The sequence below is a fragment of the Chrysochloris asiatica genome, unplaced genomic scaffold, assembly GCF_000296735.1.
Source record: "Chrysochloris asiatica unplaced genomic scaffold, ChrAsi1.0 scaffold00044, whole genome shotgun sequence".
NCBI classification, from domain to species: Eukaryota; Metazoa; Chordata; class Mammalia; order Afrosoricida; family Chrysochloridae; genus Chrysochloris; species Chrysochloris asiatica.
The window spans coordinates 4,846,673-4,855,551 of NW_006408562.1; positions in this window are offsets into that span (position 1 = coordinate 4,846,673).

The following is an 8,879-nucleotide window of genomic DNA, read 5'->3' on the forward strand; positions in this document are numbered from 1 at the left end:
GGCTAAGTGGGACAGAGGTAAATAATAATATATTCACAACCTTGGAACAACAGGACTCTGGGATACAGGGATTGAGGCATAGTTAGCATGGGCAAAGGGGGGAAAACAATGTTAAGATGATTGACTATCTTTTGAATCTTGGTTTCTCTTGCATACCATTATAAAATAGACACTTCAGAGGGGGGAGAAAGGAATAGCCAGATATATAACCATAGAAAGTTTGTAAGTCTGTCTTCTGCCTATAACTGATTGGAATACCTAAAATGGGGCTATAACTTGCCCAGTGATGAGGGTTCCCTCAGAGCCTCTGCATTACATAAGACCATAGGTAGAATCTTGAACTCCATCCAGAATCTTCTGAGGTGGGAAATTTACACTGGAAAGGACAAGCAGACCAGCCTGGAGTGGGTAGAAGAACAGAAGATACTTCTTGAAAGAAAGACTAACAGGAAAAATACAAAAAAAATAATGGCAGACTGACTGACTGCTACAAGAACAAGCAAGGTGCTCGCCCAGGAGACATCAAGGCAAGTGGTTGGGTCCCCACAGGGCAAACACCCTTCCAAGACTAAGAGTCAATGGGAATACACAAGCAGACGTGCACTCTGACTGGTGACCACATTGGTCACCCATAAGGGGGAGTGAGGGAAAAACAGCAATGAAGCTGCAAAAAAAGCCCTACCACATTCATTAGACTCCTGTGAACCCAGGTGGAGACCTGGTTGGCCAGCAGTGTGCAAGACCTGGGGACTCCTGGACCCAGAGTCAGTGACATAGCCACAGAGGACTAGAGTGGAGAGTGAAGCATCCCACACTTGCAGATAATACCCACTTGGCCTGGCTTCAATGGCTGGATGATCAGAACTCAACTAGAATAAGAAAGAAGAGTTAAAAAAGAGTAATCTGATACAATTTGATGAACTTGACCTACACTATGGATGTAGTAGCTCAAAAGTGAGAACAAATCTTTATACTGTGGATCATCCCAACCCCCTTGATACACAGAGTAGACATGAATGGGCAACTTGGACATTGGCTACCAAAAATGGGGGATACAAAGGCAAAAAGTGACAGGCTTACAAGCTTTCAAGAGGGAGCCTAGATCCAGAATGTGCAGAGGAATGTAGAATCTCCACTGAGTGGTATCCAATCTGTCTAGACAGGGCTGATGAAAGGAGTTGGGGATAGCACTCATGTGGCACAATAGTGAATAATTATTATCAGGACTGACTGTGAGGGTTGGAAATGTAAAGGTAGTCATTTTGTAGCAAAAGGAGGGGAGTAGTTGATTTTGTATTCCTGGAGTAGAGGTCCCTGGGACCATCAAGGGAGAAGAGCAGAGTGTGGGACCCTACCCAGAGAAACAGTGATGCCAGAGATGGAGGCAGAGACGATGACGTGGAGAGATGGAGCAGCTGGGGACTCTAGACCCAGCTGTGTGCTGGTGACCAAAGGACAGGCTTGTGAGATATACCCTTGGTTGGTTGGTGATGCATGGAGGGGTTGTAACTATGGCAATGAAACTATATGCAATAGGATGAATGTAAAGCTAATGTTCTCCCATGTAAACTTTCACATAATTCACAATAAAACATTTTTTAAAAATGTTAAGTAATTATAGAGGAGCACCACCCAATTCTGATCTCATGGCCAATGAAGCACTTTTTCATGGAAGCAATTGAGCAACTCATTTTTTCCTCCTATTCCTGTTCTTCTTATTCCTCTAATACTCCGGGATAATAGTAATAACTGTTGTGAATTGAATAGCTGCTTGAATGCTTTTAGACCTCAGGCCGCAGAATGAATTAAGAGGCAGAATCACTGAACAGCTATTAATCAATTTAAATGAGATGTCCCACAAAACCATGACCCTAAATCTTCAAACCAAGGAACAAAATCCCATAAAGTGTGGTTGGTTGTACATAAGGAACCACAACAACTATCCTGTTTTGATTTTTTTTTTTTTTGGTTAGTGCTATCCCACAGCTTTCACTGATTCAACTTTATACAGGTATGCGACTTATTGACAGCACTTATGATGACTCACTGTGTAACTTTACCTGTCATCATTGTGAGCTTTCCATCACTGTAAACTCAAACTCAGTATTCCATAAGAAATGGTAGTGACGGTATGCCATTGAGTTGGTTCCGACTCATAGCAATGCTGTATAGGGTTTCTGAAGCTGTAAATCTTTATGAGAGCAGAAAGCCTCATCTTTCTCCTGTGGCGTGACTGCCAGATTCATACTGCTGAACTTGTAGTTGGCAGTCTAATGTGTGTCCACTGTACTAGCAGGGCTATCTCATAAGCAATTTGTTGTTGTTAAGTGCTATCAAGTCAGTTCTGACCCATAATGAGCCTCTATATGATTTCTAAGGAGCGGCAGGTAAGTTTGAACATTTGTCCTTGTGGTCGAGTGCTGATCGACAGCGCCACACCTGGACTCCTCATATGCAAGAACCTCCACTTCTTCTCCCATTTTCCACCCCACCTTTGATAACTACTAATAAACTTTGGTCTCTATACATTTGCCTGTTCTTTTATTTTTATTGTTGTTGTTGTTAGGTGCCATCGAGTTGGTACCAACTCCTAATGACCTTATGCACAACAGAATGAAACACTGCCCTGTCCTGGGCCGTACAATACATGACTTTTTGTTAAGGATTTATGTCATTCAGCATAATGTCTTCATATTGTATCATGTATCATTAATTCATTTATCTCACTGTCTGAGTAGCATTCTATTATATTTATGTACTACATTTTGTTGATGGAGACTTAGCTTGTTTCTACCTTTTGCCTAATTGTCTAGTGCTGCAATGATCATTGGTGTATTTCAGTTTGAATTTCTGCTTTCAAATCTTTTGGATATGTACTGAAGAATGAATCTGCTGACTCATATGGCAGTTCTATTTTAGACTTTGAAGGAAATACTGCACTGTTTGCCACCATACTGTACTATTTTGCATTCCTACTTTTGGCAATGGATAAGAGTTCCACTTTGGTTGATAAATGGAGGCGATTCAAATTGTTGAGAGATGAAACAAAACAAAGTGTATGGTTTGTTGAATGTAAACTGATAATCCACTTTGTAAACATCCAATTCACAATAAATTTTTAAAAAAGAATTCTGATTTTCCCATTATTCACCAACATTATTATTATTATTATTTTATTTTATTATCCATCCTGTTTCTGTTGTTAAGTAACATTGAAACAGTTGCAATATATACATATAGGGTTTCCAAGGAGTGGCTTGTTGGTTTCAACTGAGGACCTTGTGCATAACAATTCAATGCTTATCCTACTGTACCACACCAGGACTTCTAAACTGTCCTTGTTGTTGTTGTTAAGTGCCTTCGGTGTAGTTCCAAGTCATACTGACCCTGTATAGTGTTTCAGAGGAGTGACTGTTGAGTTTGAACTGCCAACTTAGTGGTTCACACAGACCTTTTGGTCCAGTGTTTATCCTACAATGCCACACCAGGACTCTATCCAACTGGGAGTAAAATGGTATCTCACTGTGGGTTTGATTTTCACCTCTCTAACCTAAGCCATGGACTCCTGGTGTGGTGCTATAGGATAAACACTGGACTGCGAACCACAAATTCAGAAGTTCAAACCCATTAGCTGTTTCTCAGGATAACTATGAGTGGAAACCAAAACTGACTGCACTTCACAACAAAATAACAAACCAAGCCTTGGTATTTTTAATTGCTCCATCTGCATGACAAAGCTGACAACCAATCAAGAATACCTAAGAATAATTGGTGCATTCTGATTATGGCATTTGTGAAGAATGTTGAATATGCCATGGACTGACAGGAAAATAAACAGATTTGTTTTGAAAGAAGCATATCCTGATTGCTCCTTGGAAGCAACAGTGGTGAGATTTAGTCTCTCATACTTTTGACATGTTTATTATTAGAAAGGACCTGTCCCTGGAGAATGATATCATGCTTGGTAAAGTAGAGGGACAGCAAAAAATAGGAAGACCCTCAATGAGATGAATTGACACAATAGCTGCAAAAATGGTCTTGACTATAACAACAATTGTGAGGGAAATACAAGACAGGGTAGTGTTTTGTTCTATTGTACGTAGGGTAACTATGAATTGGAACAACTTAAAGACACCTAACGACAAATTGCTAATAACTTTCAACATCTTTCCATGTGCTTGGTGGCCATTTGACTGTCCATCTTGGTGAAATGTCTATTCAAGTGTTTTCCCACTTTTGACTGGGTAATCTTTTATGTTAGGAAGTTGTTAATGTTTATATATAGTTTGATTATTAGATTCTTAGTGGAGTTCTGGCATGACCCTATATGATAGGCACTGAATAGCTAAGCACAACGTCAGAGGTTCAAACCCATCAACCCCTCCTTGGAAACCCTATTCAGGCTCACTATTAAATGGGAAACTGACTCAACAATACTTAACAACAACAACATTGAATATATGGTGCTCCTCGGAATCCCTATTCAGGCTCACTGTTAAGTGGGAACTGACTCGACAAGATAAACAACAACATTGGATATATGGTTTCTAAAGATAATCTCCAAACTGACAGATAGCTTGTCTTTTCACTCTTTTGCTAAAGTCCTTTGCTAAGCAAAAGTTTGAAATTTTTATGAGATTCCATTTAGTGTTTCTGCCTCTTGCTGTTTGTGCTTTTGTATTATATATGATACCCCATTGTTAAAAGCTAGGCCCAGCATCATTACTGTTTCGTTTTCTGTTGAGAAATTTGAGGTTTTCGTTTGTACATTTAGGTCCTTAATCCATTTATTATATGCTTTTGAATATGGTGTGAGGCATGGATCATGTTTCATTCTTCTGCATATATAAATCAAGTTTCCCAATAGCATTTATTGAAGTGATTTCTTTTCCCCATTGAATAGACTTAGAATCCTTGCAAAAATAAGTTGACCACAGATCTGGGCTTATTTCTAGACTCCCAATAATAGTCCACTGATCTCTGTGTCTATTGCTATAACTGTACAAGGCTGTTTTGATCACTATACCTATATAATGCTTTAAAATCAGAATGTGGCAGTCCATTGTACAAGGGGATTTCAAATATTCTTAAAAACAAATGGTATTAAAAGGTAATGAATTCTTTTCACAATTTTTAAAAATAAATCTCATATATTTAGTACATAATATTCTTCACCAACACACCCTTTTACCAAATCCATTTGGAAAAGAGGAAAACTAGTCATTGGGGAATTCTACTTTATCCCCCTTTTTCTAAAGCTAAGTACACCCATGAAAGTTTGCAAACCTGCCACTTCCTGACTTTATGCTGTTGTTTGCTGCCAACTCATAGCGACCCTATGCACAACAGAATGAAACACTGCCCAGTCTTGTGCCAACCTCACAATCATTGCTACATATGAGCCCATTGCTGCTGTTACTAAGCCAGTCTATGCCATTAGGGGTCTTACTCCTTCTTTCTGACCCTCCACTTAACACACATAATATTTTTCTAAAGGAGTTGGTTCCTCCTCATAATATTAGACAAAGACTGGACATCCTGGCTCCCAAGGAACATTCTGGCTGTACTTCTTCCAACACAGACTTGTTTGTTCTTTTGGCAGTCTAGGGTGCTTTCAATATTCTCCTTTAATACTATAACTTAAATGCTTCAATTCTTCTAAGGGCTTCCTTTTTCATGTCTTATTTTCACATGCATATGAGGTTACTGAAAATGCCATCACTTGGGTTAGGCACACCTTAGTCCTTAAATTGTTTTTATGTTTCCCCCCACCATTTTTGATAGCCAATGTCTAACTAAATTGCCTTTCCCTATCACCCCAGTCTGGTAGTGTAGTGGTTATGAAGCAGGCTGTGAGCCACAAGGTCAGCAGTTCAAAACTACCAGCTGTTCCATGGGAGAAAGATGAGACTTTCTGCTCCCATAAAGATTTACAGCCTCAGAAACCCTGTACTGGGTCGCTGCGAGTCGGAACCGACCCACGCCACATAACCACCACCATCAACCCAGAACACTGAGGAGCCAAGCTTGTTCCTTGATATGAAGAACCTTCCATTCTGGTTGGATTTTGAGCAATTGCATCCATAATCAAAAGTCTAGTCCAACAAATTGTAGCAATTGACATTTGCTAACAATATCAAGAGCACAGCCTTCAGTATGGATTGCATTTCAATGTAAAGCAAACAAAAATCCTCACCACTGGACCAATAAACAACATTCTTAACAATGGAGAAAAGGTTGAAGTTGTCAAGAACTTCATTCTTCTTGGATTAACTATCAACACTCATGGAAGCAGCAATCAAGAAATCAAACGACATATTGCATTAAGCAAATCTGCTGCACAAGAACTTTTCAAAGAATTGATGAGCAAAGATGTCAGCTTGAGGACTAAGGTGCACCTGACCCAAGCCATGGTATTTTCAATAACCTCATACGCATGTGAAAGAGGGACAGTAAATAAGGAAGACAGTAGAAGAATTGATGTTTTTGAGTTATGGTGTTGGAGGAGGATATTGAAAGTGCCATGGGCTGCCAAAAGAACAAATAGATCTGTGTTGGAAAAAGTACAGCCAGAGTGTTCCTTGGAAGCCAAGATGGCCAAAATTTATCTCTCGTAATTCAGACATATTGTCAGGTGGGACCAGTTGCTGGAGAAGGATATCATGTTTGGTAAGGTGGAGGATCAGAGAAAAAGAGGAAGACCCTCAGTGAGATGGATTGGCAAAATGGCAGCATCAATGAGCTTAAGCATGGCAAAAATTGTGAGGTTGGCCCAGGATCAGGCAGTGTTTAGTTCTACTGTGCATAAGGTTGCTGACCCGATGGCACCTAACAACAACAACAGTATCAAACATCTTTACCATCATCTTGTCAGCATCCAGTCAGCTCAAACCTAGCTATCAAACTAGGTCAGATGGGTACCAGCTACAAGTTTGGGAGTTCATACATACTTCCCTGCACTTTAAAACCAGCTCACACTCTCAGTCTCAGCCCTAGTCCTCATGGGCTAGATCAGTTCCCATTAGCTCAGGAGTTTACACAACTCCTCAAACTTCAGACCAGTCAGCCTTCATTCTCCTCTAATATATTACCACCTATAGGTGCCAATAGAACAAGTCCAAACTCAATCCATATCTTCATTGCTTCATTTCCACCAATTCCACTCACAGGTAGACCCAGTGAACTTGCAGTGAACTTGCAACTCATTGGTGGTGGTGGTGGTGGTGGTGGTGGTGATGGTAGTGTGCCCTGGAGTCAGTTCCAACTCATAGTGACCCTGTACAGGGTTTCTGAGGTTGTAAATCTTTATGGGAGCAAAAAGCCTCATCTTTCTCCTGCAGAACAGCTGGTAGTTTCCAACTGCTAACCTGGAGGTGAGCAGCCTGACTTGTAATCACTACCTATCAGAGCTGCTAATTCCCTTTAACTTTCAGTCCTAGAAGATGTTTTTCTCTAATGGGCAGAGTTTCCTAGCATCAGTGTCTCAGCAACTCAAAACCTCAAACTGTCTGCTTTTTATCTTTTTTTCCTCTGTTAGAATATCCTGTTCTCTGGGTTCATCTGCATACCTTTTCAAATGCAAATGTACCAACACTGAAGGTTCTGGGTGGGGCTCAGGATTCTACCTAAAGCCCCATACTCTATAAAACCTTTAGGCAAAAAAGATTGTTTTTCCAAGGCAAATTCTAACTCCCTTATTAGCAATTCAATCAAGTATAGGCTGAAGGCAGATTTACAAGCTCTCTGTAGTCACATTGTTGTTGTTGTTAAGTACTATGTGGAGTGGTTCAGACACACAGTGACCCTGCACAGGGTTTCTGAGGCTGCAAATCTTTATGGGAGCAGAAAGCCTCATCTCTCTCTCACCGAACGGCTGGTAGTTTTGAATTGCCAACCTTGAGGTTAGCAGCCCGATTCCTAACCACTACGCTACCAGAGTCATAATTCCCAATATTCCTATCACATAAGCACACATGTCTATTTTACAGAAGAAACCATTATCCATAAGGCAGTGAAACACATAAACCTTTAAAACATTCATTTTCAATATATAATCTGATAGCGTAGTGGTTACGAGTCTGGCTGCTAACCTCAAGGTCAGCAGTTCGAAATTACCAGCTGTTCTATGGGAGCAAGATGAGGCTTTCTGTTTCTATAAAGATTTACAGCCTCGGAAGCCCTGAATCAACTCCACAGCACACCACCACCACCTTGGACTGACCCCATTCATATCGTATGGCCTTGGGCCTCTGGCAAGGTAGATTCCAAGGGCCTAAACCCCAGATTAACCATCCTTTCTAACCAGAATGTCATTGGCTCCAGGCAACTCCAGAAGCTGCTAGTGCTCTCCCCTCTGCTGAAATATTTTATCCCGTGACCCTCCATTCTTTCTCTTACAAAAATTCATAATTTCATAGGTCTGGGGCCAATGAATGAATGAATCCCCACTGCTTAAAATAAGTGGGACCCTGTCTGATTTATTCACTCCAAAAGAGGAAAAGGCAACCAAAGTCAAAATTTGTCCAAAGATAAGTCCTATGAAGTAGAGGTCAGACATGCCTCCGCTTATGTTGTTATTGTTGTTGTTAAGTGCTGTTGAGTCATTTCTGTCCCATAACAACCTTGTATAGGAGGAGCAGTTGGTGAGCTTGAACCTACTTTGTAGTCCAGTGCATAAGCCCCAGTGCCACACCAGTACTCTGAGCCACAGTTGAGAAAACTCATCCTTATGATTTTGTGTCTCTAGAACCCCACTATCTCGGTACCATATGTCAATGTCTGTATTTTCTAGAGAAGCACAACCAGTAAAACATGCATATATATACAAAAAGAGAAGTTTATTATCTTCTCTCTCTCTCTCTCTCTCTCTCTCTCTCTCT